The sequence below is a fragment of the Vicugna pacos genome, chromosome 13 (assembly GCF_048564905.1).
Source record: "Vicugna pacos chromosome 13, VicPac4, whole genome shotgun sequence".
Classification (NCBI taxonomy): Eukaryota; Metazoa; Chordata; class Mammalia; order Artiodactyla; family Camelidae; genus Vicugna; species Vicugna pacos.
Genome location: NC_132999.1, coordinates 51204822 through 51219440, shown reverse-complemented (window position 1 = coordinate 51219440; position 14619 = coordinate 51204822). Strand labels below are relative to the sequence as shown.

The following is a 14619-nucleotide window of genomic DNA, read 5'->3' as shown; positions in this document are numbered from 1 at the left end:
GGAAAATTCGACAAGCTGAATAGAGTGGAAATATATGGAACTATTCCCTATAGGAAATGGCCTGCATAAACAGTGATACCAACGTTGGAGCAAAATTTAAAGAAATACGAATGCTTGTGATACAGTTAAGTACATTCTCATCTGTGCTTACCTTTAATTTTTGGTTTTAAATTTAGAAAACTTCTACCTTTTATGATGCGTCAGTTGCTCCCTAGAATCCTGCAGAAAAGGTCACTGTCTGGCCCCAACCTACTTTTCTTCCCAACAAATTTCCTCACCCCAGCCATACGTCCACACCACCGTTGCTACATGGAGTCTTCCTTTCTCTCTTTCTTCTCTGTCCAGGGTCTGATTCAAAAGGCCACTTCCCCCGGGAAGCACTTGCAGACCTATCTGGCCATGTCTTCACTATTCCTAAACACGCAGATCTATGCTCTTTACTGGGCTTTTAGCCTGTCCTGCCTTGTCACTTCTTTTGTATTTCTGTCCTGAACTTTCACCTCACTTGTGAATTAGGGGAAAGAGGACAAGAACTGATATTGACTAAATGCTTTCTTGGTGCTAGGCTGGCCCCTTCCTGTGCATTATGTGCCTGGCACATAGAAAATGTTCAATAAATATTTGCTGACTGAATGCTTGGGTGGTTTCACTTAAACCTAATAATAACTCTTTGAGGCAAGTGTTATTAGTATTCCCATTTTAGAAATGAGGAAATTGAGGCACAGACGGGTTAAAGCCCGCCTTTAAGGTCTTTCTGCCTCCAAAGCTAAAGTTCAGGCTTACTCTCCTACTCTGTGTTTTTGGGTTTTTTTTTTCAAGTATATTTTTTCCCCTAAGGTGTCTTATACATAGTAAGTGCTTAATAAATAGCCACTGACTGACAGAACACACACCACACTCCCTGCGTTACCCCATCCCGGACACTACTACTTGCTCTGTTTTGTGGGTCCATATGTTTTGTTTGTTAGAAAAACATCCTGCAGTTACCTGTGCCTGTCTGCTTCTGCCCCTAGACTGTGGCAGCATTAATGCAATGCGCCTGCTGTGGTCCTGGCTGGCACATTGTTCATGCTCAATGAAGATTTGCTGAAGTGTGTATGTAGGTGGTGATTTATGGTCCTTAAATTTCCAACCCCCATACCTGTGAATATGACCTTATTTGGAAATAGAGTATTTACAGATGTAATTAAAGTAAGGATGTCAAAATGATCTCATCCTGATTCAGGGTGGGCCTTAAATCCAAGGACTGATGTCCTCTTAAGAGGAAGGAAAGCAAGATTTGAGACACAGAGAGAACAAGGCCAAGTGAAGACAGAGGCGGAGGCTGGAGTCATGAAGCCCTAAACCAAGGAGCACCAAGGACTGCCATCAGCACCACAAGCTAGAAGACAGGCGCGGGACAGATTCTCCCACTCAGCCTCCAGAGGGAACACCTTGATTTTGGACCACTAGTCTCCAGAACTGGGAGAGAATATATTTCTGCTGTTTTAAGCCACCAAGTTTGTTACAACAGCCCTAGGAGAATAACAGCGGTTGAGCAAGAAGATAACCTGGCTGAGAAATTCAGGACTCGAGAGAAACAGCTTCGACTCTGGGGGCTCTTAGACCCGGCTTTGGTACTTACCTGTTCTGTTGTCTCAATGAATGGACTTTACTCCTCTGTGCCTCAGTTTCCCGCTTTGTAGAATGGGAACATAGTAATAGCTAACATCTACTGAGTGCCAGGAAGTGTGCTAAGCCCTTTCCATGCATCCTAAGCCTCAGCCTGAATAGTAGACCAGGAATAACCATTAATAAAAGAAACTGGGTTTGAAATTTACAACCTTACCTTGCCACGGATGAAGAAATCTCCACCTGGGATTGTTTGGCCTTGAATCCGACAGTGTGATCATTCATAACAAGAACACAGGCAGAGTCAGACAGAAACAGGTTCAGATCCTGGCTCCGCTGTTTACCAGCTAGGTAATCTTGTGCCGTCTATTTTGCCCTCTGAGCCTCAGTTTCATCGTCTGTAAAATGGGGGTGGTACGGTTCCTACTTCATAATGTGGATGTGATGATTGAATTAAACGACAGAAGAAGGGAATGCACACAATTATGAGCTGTTCTGTGAAGGGTAGTGCCGTGCTGGCGGCACAGAGTAGGTGGTTAAGGAAAGGAAGTGGCTGCTGTGCTGAAGATGATGGTTCAGGAGGGGACAGTCCAGAACAGCAAGCCAGTGAGAAGAGGACTCCAACAGCTGGTGGCTGCTTTTCCCAGAGGAGAACTGAGGGACAGCGAGGGCCTCTCAGGCAGCTGCTTCCTGGGGTTGTGATGTCACCGGCCCATCCAGGAGGCCATGGTACCAGCGCCTGTTGCTACCTCCCAGCTGGCCGGCTCCACTTCCTCCGCCCCGGGCCTGCCCTCGCCTTCTTTCTCATGACCCTCGGGAGGCAGCTGGACTGCAGCTCAAGGAACAACTCTCATCAGCAAGTTGGGAGAGCACAGGCCCCTCCCCACTCCCTAGGGCTCCTGTACCTTGGGAGGGACCCTAAAGAATGATTCTTGTCCAGTGGTTTTCAAACTAGGTTCCTCCAAGCCCTGGGATTCTGCAGGGGTTCCCCAGCAACCAGTGAGGGTGGGGAAGGGGGAGCGTGGTGCAAGCAAGGGGGACACTAAGCAGGCCAGCTCTCAGGCCACCCCCTCCACTCCTCAGAACAGACGCACTGCTATCTTGTTTACATATTGGGTCTTCATATAAAATTTAAGTTCGGAAAAGAAGATGCTGAGACAAAAGAAAGTTTGAAAAGTTTTGATCTTTTGTGGTATGCGAGTTATATATCAGTTTAAAAAACAAAAACCCTCTGATCTATTCTACCGCTTTCATTTTCTAGGTGAGAGGCTGAGGCCAAGTGCGGAGAAGCAGCTCACGCATGATCACCCAACGAATCAGCGATAGAACTGGGAACCGGGCCTCCTGCTACGAGCCAGATGCTGTTTCCACACCACGTGGTACCAGGAGTTGGGTGGAGGGCAGACCATCACCACCTCATCCTGTCACTCTCTGGGATGCAGATCAGATGCAAAGTGGAGCCAACTCAGTGACTAAGACAGGCAGGCTTGAGGCTAAGAGATCCAATCGGCCTGCCTCCCTGAGCCTCCATCACCTTCCTCTGTAAAAAGGAGACATTGGTGCCTCAAGTCGGGTAAAGCGAAGATCAAATGTCTTCATTGTTCTTTGAACAAATAATTTTTAAGCACCTACTATGTGCCAGGCATTGTACTTGGCTTTAGGAATCTAGGAGGGACCAGGATGTCAGGCTCTGGTTCTCGTGGAAACCTGCATTTTCATGGGAGAGGCCAGTCATGAGCAAGTAAACAAACAAGTCAGTGGGAATGTGTCAGAGAATGGTAAGTTCTATGATGAAAATAAAAACAAGGTAGAGACAGAGCGCATTTCTGATAGATTAGGCGGTTGGAGAGGACCCTCTAAAGAGGTGATACTGAGACCTCAAAGGGGTGAGGAATTCATGCTAAGCGAGGGGGCTGGGTCAGAGGGTCTTGGGCCGAAGAGCAACAGGTGAAGGATAAAACTGATTGCTACAAATACCCATCAGTATCAAAATTGCATTATTATTATAAATATGCTCATGTGCCGTGAATGTGTCACAAGCATTTCCGGACTTGCATTTGATGATGGTAATGACTGTTAATATTTTTTGCATGCTCACAATGTGCTATGTCCTCCTCTAAGCATCTAAATGTGTTGCTTCATTTAATCCTCGTAGCAACCCTGTCAGGGAGGCACTATTATTTCCACCCTTGTATCCATAAGGAAACGGAGGCTCAGAGAGGTAAACTGACTTGTCTAAAGTCACACAGCCAGAAAGTGGTAGAGCTGGAACTTGAATCCGGTTGATCTAGGGTCTGTGGTTTTAACCATTGGTCCAACTTTGCCTAATCCACTGTCTGCCCACAGTAGGCGCTCAACAAAATGGATGTCTGCTTGTGTTTCGAGAAGAAGGAACTCTGACCAGACCCTTGGCACGAATGCCTTTGAGAGGCCCATGTCTTGTGCTTACCTTTTCCTGACTTGCTCCCATCACCAACCTTCCAAAATAAATCCTGATGTCCCGAAGAGGGGGAGGAGGGGGGAAAATGACTGTCTAAAATGTGCTGGCAGGAGACACAGCAGTGTCTGCAAACTTTTGTGTGGATTGTGAAACCTAGACAAGTTCTGAGACTGTGACTCACAAATTTTACGTCAAGAAGGAAATTACAAAGAAGTAATAACTAGGAGCATCATTTCACGGAGCGTCCTTCCTGGGCTGTGTCACCCTGGGCCCTTGATCCTGTATTTTAGTCACAGTACGCATCTGGAATACAGATGGGAGGCTCGCATCCCCTCTCCCAAGCTCGAGGCGTCCTCCTCCCAGGTCCTCTCTCTCTGAAGAGTTGGGTTTGGCTCTTCCCAAGCTGCCCCGGATCCTCCTGTAGTTTCCTGAGGATGGTTCCTGCTGGGAAGCCTGGGTTCAAGTCCTGGCTCAGCCACTTAGCAGATGAGTGTTTTTGGCATTAAGGCCTCAACTAAGGCTGCTATCTGTGGGGCTCAGCCGGGCAGGCAGCTCTGCAGGGACTCCTCCCAACTGGGGCCTCACTCCACACGTCTGAAGACTTCCCTGAGACTGGTCTATCTTTTGGGATACAAGGACCTTCTTTCTGCAGCTGGAGTGAGGGACAGGCAGAGCGAGAACTTGGGTAAAAATGGGGAAAGTGGCTCCTTGCATCAGTCAAGTTTCCAGCAGGAAACAGGCCACCCCCTGGAAGAGGCAGCTGGAGAGAGAGTTTAATGAAGGGCCTTAATCTCTGCAGGGGTTGGAGGGTTAAAGGATGGAGGGGCACCCAGGGACTGGCAACAGCCCAGAAGAGGGGAGGGGAGGGAGTAGGGAAACTAGCTGCAGGAAAGGAGCTGTGGCCTCAGGTAGACAAATCAACACAGTCAGCCCAGCCCAGCAGGGAAAAGGGAGCCAGGGTGATAAATACCTGACTCCTCTCTCTTCCTTTAGACACCAGTCTTTCTACAGTGCTGCCATTGATCAATTCCAAGTGGAAGCCAGAGAGCAGAGAAGCCCAGGTACTTCCCCAGGTAGAGAAAGGTGAGTCAATCTGGAGGGGCAAAAAGCATACACAGCCTGCTTTGCTTTGGTTTTTAGCACATCTATGCATGAGTGGCTTTACGTACATTATTATACTATTGTTACATATTACATATATTCTGACAGTCACTCTGGGAGGTGAGGAAACCACGACTCAGAGAGATAAAATGACTTGTCCAGGTCTTCTGACCGCAAAACCATTTTCTTCCTCCCTTCCTTCCTTCCTTCCTTCCTTCCTTCCTTCCTTCCTTCCTTCCTTCTTTCCTTTTTTTCTTAAAGAAAAAGCTATTTTAATGAAGTCTTTAGAGTTAGATGGGCGATAGGGATATATTTAAATATCTTGAAAGCCAAAGAGATACAAAGCACAGCCACAGTGTGGACCAATGTCCCCAGAGCTGGGAAACTAGGTGTGTCCGAATAGGGCAGCCCTGAGTAGGCTGTGGAGGTGGGAGTCCCAGCAGTGAAGCTCCGGGAAGCCCATTGCTTTCCAGTGGGCAGGGTCAACATTATCAATAGATTATCAGTTTATTATAAAAGGATATAATTCAGGAACAGCCAGATAGAAGACAAGTGTAGGGCAAAGTATGTGGGAAGGGGTGCGGAGCTTCCAAGCCGTCTCCGAGTGCCACTCCCTGCAAATCTCCAGGTGTTGACTAACCCGGAAACTCCTCATGTTCCTTCCGTGTGGCATGATTCTGACCAAGCTCACACTGACTTTCTGGCTGTGTTCTACTTTCCAGGGGAAAATCTCTCTTGACCAAATAATGCTCCCACTCACATGGGAGGAAATTCAGAGGACAAGGTAGATGGGGGAAGATGTTTTATACCACGGAGCTTCTTTGGAGCTTACCAAACCATTCCAGGGGCCATCCCTGAGGAGGAGTCTCATTCATCCTGTGATTCAATAGCTGTGAAATTGACAAGGTGAGGGGAGAAGGGGCTGGGCTTGGGAGGGGCATGGCCCTTGGAAATCAATGAGTAATAAGGTAATTAGCACCTGGCAATTCCTCCACCTAGAGAAATACACGTATGTACAAAGAGGCATATACAAAGATGATCATGGTGGCTTTTTCTGTAACAGTGACAAAATGAAAACCTCTAAATGTCCATCGTTCTGTGTTTTGATTGTACCTGGGGTTAATTTATAGAGGTGACTGAGTGACAACAGCATGAGACCAATGCCATTGAAAGAAATACTGTGACTTACAATTCCAAAGAAGAGGGGACACACCACACTACACAAGGCCACATGGGGAAACACCAGGCGTGGTCAGGAGGCCGAAGGAGTGAGAGGAGAATGTGTCCCAGAGCCTTTATCATGGTTTCCTTGGGAAAGAATGGGCGAGGTAGGGTTGTCAAGTTTGAACAAGCTTACAATTACTAGTTTGAATAATGTCGGCAGGCTCTGGGCTATAGGGGTGGCTCCTGGGTGTCCAGTACCTGGCCCTGGGGGGATTTAGGGCAGGGGAAATACTGACTTGGTGTGTGACAGTTAGACTGAGGAGGTGGTTGGGGATATGAGTTTTGAATTGGTTGGTCTGTATATGAAAGGTGTGTTCTCAGGCAAGTTGTTGACTATCTCTAAGAATTGGCTAGCCCTGGGAGGAGAAGTCCTTCCAGGGTTGCAAGGCCCTAGGATGTGAAAGCATCATCAAATACAGAAAATTTAAAATATGATAAACACATTTAGGGAATGACTTGAAAAATGACAGTACATTTATATTTTAGAATTTTATATGGTAGTTAAAAATAGTAAGGTAGCTCTCCATGTTCTGACATAAATGACCTGGAAGACATTGTTAAGAAGACAATTCGTGGAAAAATTCTTACTCATATGATTCCATTTATAAGTGAAAAAAAATCAAAATAAATCTTAAACTTCTGTACATCTATATGTATGTGTGCAATGTGCCAAAAAATGTATGTATGGACAGCAAACTAGTGTTCCTGAGAAGGAAGTCTTTTACTATATCTGTATGTTTGAAAATTTTATAAGAAGTACATGTTCATGTATTTCCTGTGTAATTAGATAGAAAATAATTCATTTAAAAAACAACCCAGGGTTGGGGGAAATTGGGTGAAAGTGATCAAAAGGTACAAACTTCCAGTTATAAGGGAAGTAAGTTTTGGGGATGTCATCTATAGCATGGTGACTAAAGTTAACAGTAATGTGTTGTTTATTTGAAAGCTGCTAAGAGAGGAAGTAGCTCTTTAAATTTCTCCACACAAGAAAAAATAAATTTGTGACTATGTGAGGTGCTGGATATTAACCAAACTTATTGTGGTAATCATTTTACAATATATACATACATCAAATCATTATGTGGTATACCTTAAACTAATACAAACGTTATATGTCAGTTACATCTCAATAAAACTGGAAATGAAAATGCAAACAACTCTTTTTCCCCCAGATAATGTCAAACCTGTGTGATGAACACAGTGATGGGGAAGCATGGGGACTGGTTGGTGTGGAAATAGAGAGATGCGGCTCCTCACTTTGACAAGGCAATCAGGGAGGGCTTCCTGAAGGAGGTGAATTCTGAGTTGTGTTTTGAAGAATGGCTGAAAATTAGCCCGGTGAAGAAGTAGTATTCTAGAGAAGGGCAACAGTATGTTTGAAGGAGTGGAGGAACATCTGTATTTAGGAGTATAAGATTTGAAAGGGAGAAAGCTGAGGGATGAGGCTGGAGAAGTGGTTGGGAACAGATCTTAAGGGGCCTTATAAGCCCAGCTGAGAGGTTTTAATTTCACCTAGAGGGCAATGAGGAGGCTTGGAAGAGCTTTCAGCTTTGCCTTGAGGGGTCCAGGGTTGTGAGGTCAAGAAGAGGCAAGGCGGTGAATGGATGGGCTAGAGTGAGGATAAGGATCCGGGGCCATGCCTGTCCCGGTCACCACACTCCAGGCACACGGCTCTCTTCCTGAGCGCTAATTCAGTGACCTTCCACATTTAAGAAGCATTGGATCACCTGGAGGACTTGTTAAAAACCTTGCTTACCAGGTTCCACCCTTAGAGGTTTTCAGTAGGTCTGGGGTGAGTCTTGAGAACTTATATTTCTAACTGGTTCCCAGGTGGTGCTGCTGGTTGGGGGCCCATGTGAAGAACCTGTGCTCTAACAAAGCTTTCCATTCCCACCTCAATGCCTCTGCATTTGCTGTTCCCTCTCTTTCCCAAATCTTTGTCACCTCCTCAGAGAAGCCTTCCTTGATCACTCAAGTCACTATGTTCTCAGCCTGTTTTATTTTGTTTAGAGCGCTGGTCACCATTAGAAATGATCTTACTCCTGTATTTGTCAATTTCTTGATTTGTTGCCTGTCTGCCTCCATTAAAATGTAGACTCCAAGAAGTCAGGGATCAATCTTTGGGGGCCCAAGACAGTGCTTGGCATGCACCAGATGCTCAGGAATTATTTATTAAATTTAAAGCAACTAGAGTGGCTTCCTGCAACCTGGGGGAGTTGGCCAGGCCTGGAGTTTTCTGGTGGAGGCACTGGTGGTGGGCAGCAGAGGAGAAAGCTCTTTGGATATTGAACTGAGCTGTTGACACAGGTTAGAAAAACTCATCCTCTTTTGGGGGGAGGGACAGGGTGGGGAGAGAAAGTGTTTAAAATAGGTGACCTTTTCAAGCAGATGTGGGAGGAAGGAAGGGCCCTGACATCACAGCTGAGAGGCCCAGAGCTCTGTTGTGGTCCAGGGGCCAGGGCCACCAGAGCAGGCCCTGGGCTTGAGTCACTCCCACCTGTAAGTCAGGCTACCAGGCCAAGCCTGGGGGTGGGGGCGTGGTTCTGGGGCAAGGGAGGGTGTCGGTGGGCAGGTGGGGAGACGGGGCAGCTGTTGCCCAACCTGCATCTTCCTTCTTCCCTCAGTCCTCCTCCAGCTGGTCGCCTGCCCACTGCATTATAGGGGCCCAGGCCAGGAACAGGTCCTCAGTTTCCTTTTCTGGGAAGTGGGGGCAGGGGGAAGGATCAAGTCCAGGCTCCTCTGCTTGTCACAGATGACCTCACCCCAGCTATTCACCTCCACCCATTGCACTCACACCCACCTTAAGTTCTAGAACCAGTCCTGCCTTAGGCCTCCATTCAAACTCTATTCCCCCCACCCTCACCTCTGGACCTCCTCTCCAGAGGCAGTGCTCTCCACACCCAGGTGCTGGGTGCAGGCAAAGGAAGAGCATGGGCTTTGGAGCCTGACAGAGCTGGTCCCAGATCCAGTTCTCCCCCTGACACTGTGGTGAATCTTTTCTGACCTCAGTTTTCCTTTCTATAGAGTGGGTATATTTACCTTCTCGATTGTGGTGAAGGTAAAAAAGACTCTATTATGAAATTGGTTTCCTTTGCCTTTTTCCCCCCAATTTTTTTACTGCAGTAAAATACACAAACAGAAAATTTACCATCTTAATCATTTGTAAGTCAATGCAGTGGCGTTGAATATATTCACAATGTGCTACTCTCACCACCATCCATCTCCATAACTCTTTTCATCTTATAAAACTGAAGCTCTCTACCTATTGAACAATTATTCCCCATTCCCCCTGTTACCCCAGCCCCTGGCAACCAGCATTCTTTCCATCTCTATGATTTTAGTCGACCCCTCTAAGTTTCTCATGTAAGTGGAATCATACAGAATTTGTATTTTTATGACTAGCTTATTTCACTTAGCGTAATGTCCTCAAGGTTCCTCCATGCTATAGAATGTGTCAGAATTTCCTTCCTTTTTGAAGCTAAATAATGTTCCATTTTATGGATAGACCACATTTTGTTGTCCATATATCCACAGACGGACATTTGGGTTGCTTCCGTGTGAATACTAGTACTATGAACATGGTTGTACAAATACCCCTTTGAGACCCTGCTTTCAATTCTTCTGGGTATATACATGGAAGTGGAATTGCTGGATCATATGGCAGTTTTATTTTTAATTTTTTAAAGACTCACCATTCTGTTTTCCATAGTGGTTGTACCATTTTACATTTTCATCGACAGTTGTTTTGCCTCACCCACTGGCCCCCCCACCCCCCCTTCCTAGTTACAACTACTGCTGCCCTGAAGCCTTTCAGAATTTCTCAAAATGATGATTCCAATGGCACTGACAGCTCTTGGGCTGGCCCACCATAAGCCCTTGATCCTGGCTGAAAGCAGAGACTGTTTCACTCACCACCGACTCTGCCCCAGCCTCTGGCTCCAGCTCATAGTGGGGCAGGAAGGTTTACTAAACACCAGCCATGCACCAAGTGCCCTCCCAGGTACTCTGTGTGCATCAACTTCTTCATTCCCCGTTACTGCCCAGGGGTGTTATGTTGCCTACTGGGAGAGAGAGCCCTGGGCGGTGTCCTGACCTGCCCAAGCAAAGATCGATGAGCTGTGAAGCTGGAGAAGTGGGCAGGGCCCACCTGACAAAGGGCCTTGAATACACTTTATCTCGAGGGCAATGAAGAGTTACTGCAGGTTTTAGACAGGGAGGCAACGTGATCAGACTTGGGCTAAAAACAGAAAAGAAAGGAGGATTATGGTTTAATTTCTACTTCCCAGAGTGGTAAGAGAGGAGATGTTAGCTTGGCAAAGAGGGAAGGTGTTGTAGGCCAGGCAGATGGCAACAGAGCTGGCACCTGTGACCTGGAATGAGCCATTTGAGCTGGGATTGGCTGAGGAGCTTAAGTTGGGTCCACATTGCCAAATACAGGGGCTGTGTAGTTTTAGGCAAGTTACTTTGCTTCTCTGAGTCTTAAGTTCCTCATCTGTAAAAGGACTTAATCATGGTAAAACCTCCCTGGGAACTGTGAGTTCAGTGAGATCATTAAGACATGCAAAGCACTTCAGCCGGTGCCCAGCACATAGCAAGTACTAGTAGCCTTGGGCATTGTGGGAAGTGAGGCATCATCATTATTGTTATTATAATCCTCACTGCTCCTGGGACGACCTCCCAGGGAGGCTGGGTTCTCCAACCCCCAGGAACATTCCCAAGCCTGGCTATTTCAGGTGGGCTCTACTGGATGAAATCTGTCTCCTCTGCAGGGAGAGCGGGAATGGCGGTGGCACCTGCAGGTGCCACCTTCCTGCCCTCCCTGCCCTCCTCGCCCTCCCCAGCTCCTCCTCTTGGCCTCAGGTCTATTTCCAGCAGCAGGTGTGGGTGATGAGTCAGAGCCAGGCTGAGCGGACATGGTGGCTCTGGAGGCTTGAAGCTGTCACAGCCTCCCTCCCTCAGCCTTGCCAAGAGCCCTAGGGGCATTCTTCTGAGAAAAAAAGCTGAACCAGGGATTTGCTGTGTGCAGGGTGCTTGTGAAGACAGAGCACGGTTTCTGGAGACAGAGTATATGTGACACTGGCAGGTGAACTGGCCTCTCCAAGCCTCAGTGTGCTTGAGGCAGGAAGCTCCATAAATAGACTGGCAGGACCCCCAGGCAAGGCCACTACTCTCCTGCCAGCACTGTCTGGTTCTATCTCACTTTTTGCCTCTAAAGAGGCTAACGTACACCTAGAATTCTATTGGTTCCCTCAACTCACTTCTGATTGGTTACTTCCTTCACTCCTGATTGGTTATTACTCTCACTTCTGATTGGTCCACTTCCCTAACTTCTGATTGGCCCATTTGTAGTACTTCATTTGCATGGAGCTCACTCCTGATTGGTCCATTTCTGCAAAGCTTTTTCCTGGTTGGTCAACTTCTGTTGTACTTTATTTACATATGATGTTGCAAAGTGTAAAACTGGCAGCCTATAAAAGGCCTGTATAAACTGACAGATGGGGTTCAGCCTATAAAAGGCCTGTATAAACAGACAGATGGTGTTAACTCCTGTGGGCTTGTTGGCATACTAAACTTGAGTTCTCCAACTCTCCGAGTGCTGCTTGGTCTCTCGCCTGGTTCCAGGTTGCTGTCACAACTGAGCGGTAAAACATTTTTCTGCAACATGCTCATCAGTGAAATGGGGATAACTGTTTGTACCTTGTAAAGGACCACTGTGAGGTGTAAAGGAGGCCACCTCAGAGTCTGTCTATTGAGCTTCCGACTGTATCTATAATAACATGGATCACACTTTGTTACGAATGTATTACCACATCTGCTCCTCCTCCCTGCATGGCGAGCAGCTCCTGGGTTGGGGCTGGCTCTCATTCATGTTTGCTTCCCCAGAGCAAGCGCTTGGCGTGGCACAAAGCCAGTTCTCCATACGTGTTTGTTGCATGACTGACTGACCCCATTTAAGACTGGACCTTGTGAGATTGTTAATGGTAGAAATTGTGACCTTAGGCCACAGGCTATTTAAGTGCACAGAATGTCTTCCCAAAAGAAAACCCTGCCTTTGGCTTGCCGTTCCTTAAGCACCTGTATACCAAGAGCTTTGCAACTGATTTCATCAGTCTCACAGCACCCCAGAAGCAGGTACTATCATTAGCCCCATTTTACAGAGGAGGGAACTGAGGTTTGGACTTGCTTTTGGTCACGTGTAGACCTAGAGGTGGAGCTGAGACCAGTCCTAGGTCTGTCTGAACTTCTTAATTGTCCCGAATATTGCTGGTGTAGACAGAAGGGGGAGTGGGGAAGACACTGCGAGTGGATTTCCTTGCTGACCTGTGCTGCCTCAGGGTGGCCAGGAACTCGGGACTGGAATGGCCTGTCTGCATGTCTGTGTGTCCCCACTAGTACTGAGGACTTCTAGGGCTGGGACTATGTCTCCTTCAACTCGGTAACTCCGGGGCTCAGTCTAGGCTCTGGCATAGAGCAGGTGCTTAATGTGAGTCTCCTGAGCATGAGAACGGCTTTCTCTTTTGACTGAATCTGCCGGTGTTGAGGCAGCACAAACTACTCCACTTGAAGGCATTGCCCTTTTGGGCACCAACCCCACCCCGGCTGCCAACAGCAGATGCAGAAGATGGTCACTCCCCTGGCTGAGCTGGCTTCTTAGTAATAGTCAGCACTTCTCTCCATTTCAAATTCTCCCGTCCTGTCGCAGGTCGGCTCTCCCTCTCTCTCTCTGCCTTCTGAGACTCTGAAGTTCTTCCCCGTCCCACACCCAGCTCTCATACCTGGCCAAGCAGGACTTGCTTTGGAGGTCACTGAAGTTGTTCCATGTAAGGTGGGCTGGGCCTTTTACTTAATTCTTTTGAGTCCCAGAGTCTTCAGTCATTGCCAGATCCCCATTTCCTAGCGCAGCGCCAGACACGTGATTCACATACTTGGTGCTCAATAAATATTTGTTCAACAAATGAACAGATCTCAAGGCTCAACGCATCTGCAGCTCTGTTGAGCTCTGTGCTGGCAAAGCTCTGGACTGATGTGTGTGTGTGGTCTTGGCATTTCCAGGCCTTGGTTTTCCCATCTTTGAAATGGATGGGCTTGATGGAACCATCCCCGTCCACCCTGGTATCCACAGTAGCATGCTGGACAGATGGTGGGCATCCCAAGTATAGCCTCCACCCCCACCGTACACAACCAGATTTTGATGAATCTCAAAAAAGTGTTGTGGGGGAAGCAAAGCCCTAAAGCAATTTGCGACCGTCACAATTCTTGACCTGGGAACTAGCCACTCACTGTGAGATTGGGGCTTCACAATCCTCGGTGGTGCGAGAGCCAGTCTCCCTTTTGTTCTCTTCAAGGAAGCAGATTGCAAAGCATCAGGTGTGAATGGCATTATTGCAGGGGTTCAGTTGTTCATCTCTTTATCTATTTACCAACTGTTTTTGGAGCATCTTCTAAGTACCTGGCCCTGGGGATACAGCAGTGAACAAGAAGCCCTTTTGGAGCTTACATTCTGGTGGGAGAGACAGGAAATTAAAAAATGAGGATACATATTCAGTGGGAAGATTTCTAATTACAAGTGCCGTGAAGGAAATCGCCAGGGTGCTGGGCTAATGGGAGCAAGGGACTAGGGGTTACCTTAACTGGAGGGGTCAAAGCTGGTCCTGAAGCTCCGTTGAAGAGCTTTTTTGGGCTGCAACTAGAGGATGAGAAGACGCTGACCTTGCCAAAAAGCAGAGGGAAGAGCACATTAGGCAGAAGGAACAGCATGTGCAAAAGCTCCGAAGAGAGGAAGAGGTAAGCGTGGATCTTTTCATTTCCTTAAAAAAGAAAATAAATATAAAACTGTAACTCTTTAGTTATTAGTAATGCCAGATTAATTTTTTCACTCAGCAAACAAGCTTCTGCTGTGTAGCTGGCTCTGTGCTGGGTCCAGGGGACAAACAGTGATGCACGAAAGCAACATTCTTGTCACACACATCCTGGACCTGGCACCCCATGGAGATGAGCCCTTCTGATGTTTGCGAAGGGCTCCCAGCTTGGATCCTTGGGGAATCCAAATAAACCCTGCAGGTTCTGGCATCTCAGGCCTCCTGCCGGCCAGCCAGCAGCTCCTGGCCTCCATAGGAGGGAGGCTTCTGTTTCCTGCCTCTCCCTCCCCCACCCACCTGGGCACAGAGGGCCTTTCATCCATTGTTACTGCTTCCTGCCCATCCATCTCCAGCTGCTGGTCTGAACCCTGCAGATTTACACTG

At 47.4% G+C, this 14619-nt stretch overlaps 1 long non-coding RNA gene across 1 annotated transcript in view; it reads left to right on the top strand.

Moving 5' to 3' along the window:
* The window catches only part of LOC116282934 (uncharacterized), a 31251-nt gene extending 24293 nt beyond the window's left edge, over nt 1-6958 (top strand). Inside the window, exons 3-4 of the long non-coding RNA XR_012079716.1 lie at nt 2873-3389; nt 5045-6958. This is a non-coding gene — a long non-coding RNA (uncharacterized lncRNA). The remainder of the gene's footprint in view (nt 1-2872; nt 3390-5044) is intronic.
* Nucleotides 6959-14619: the final 7661 nt, after the last annotated feature.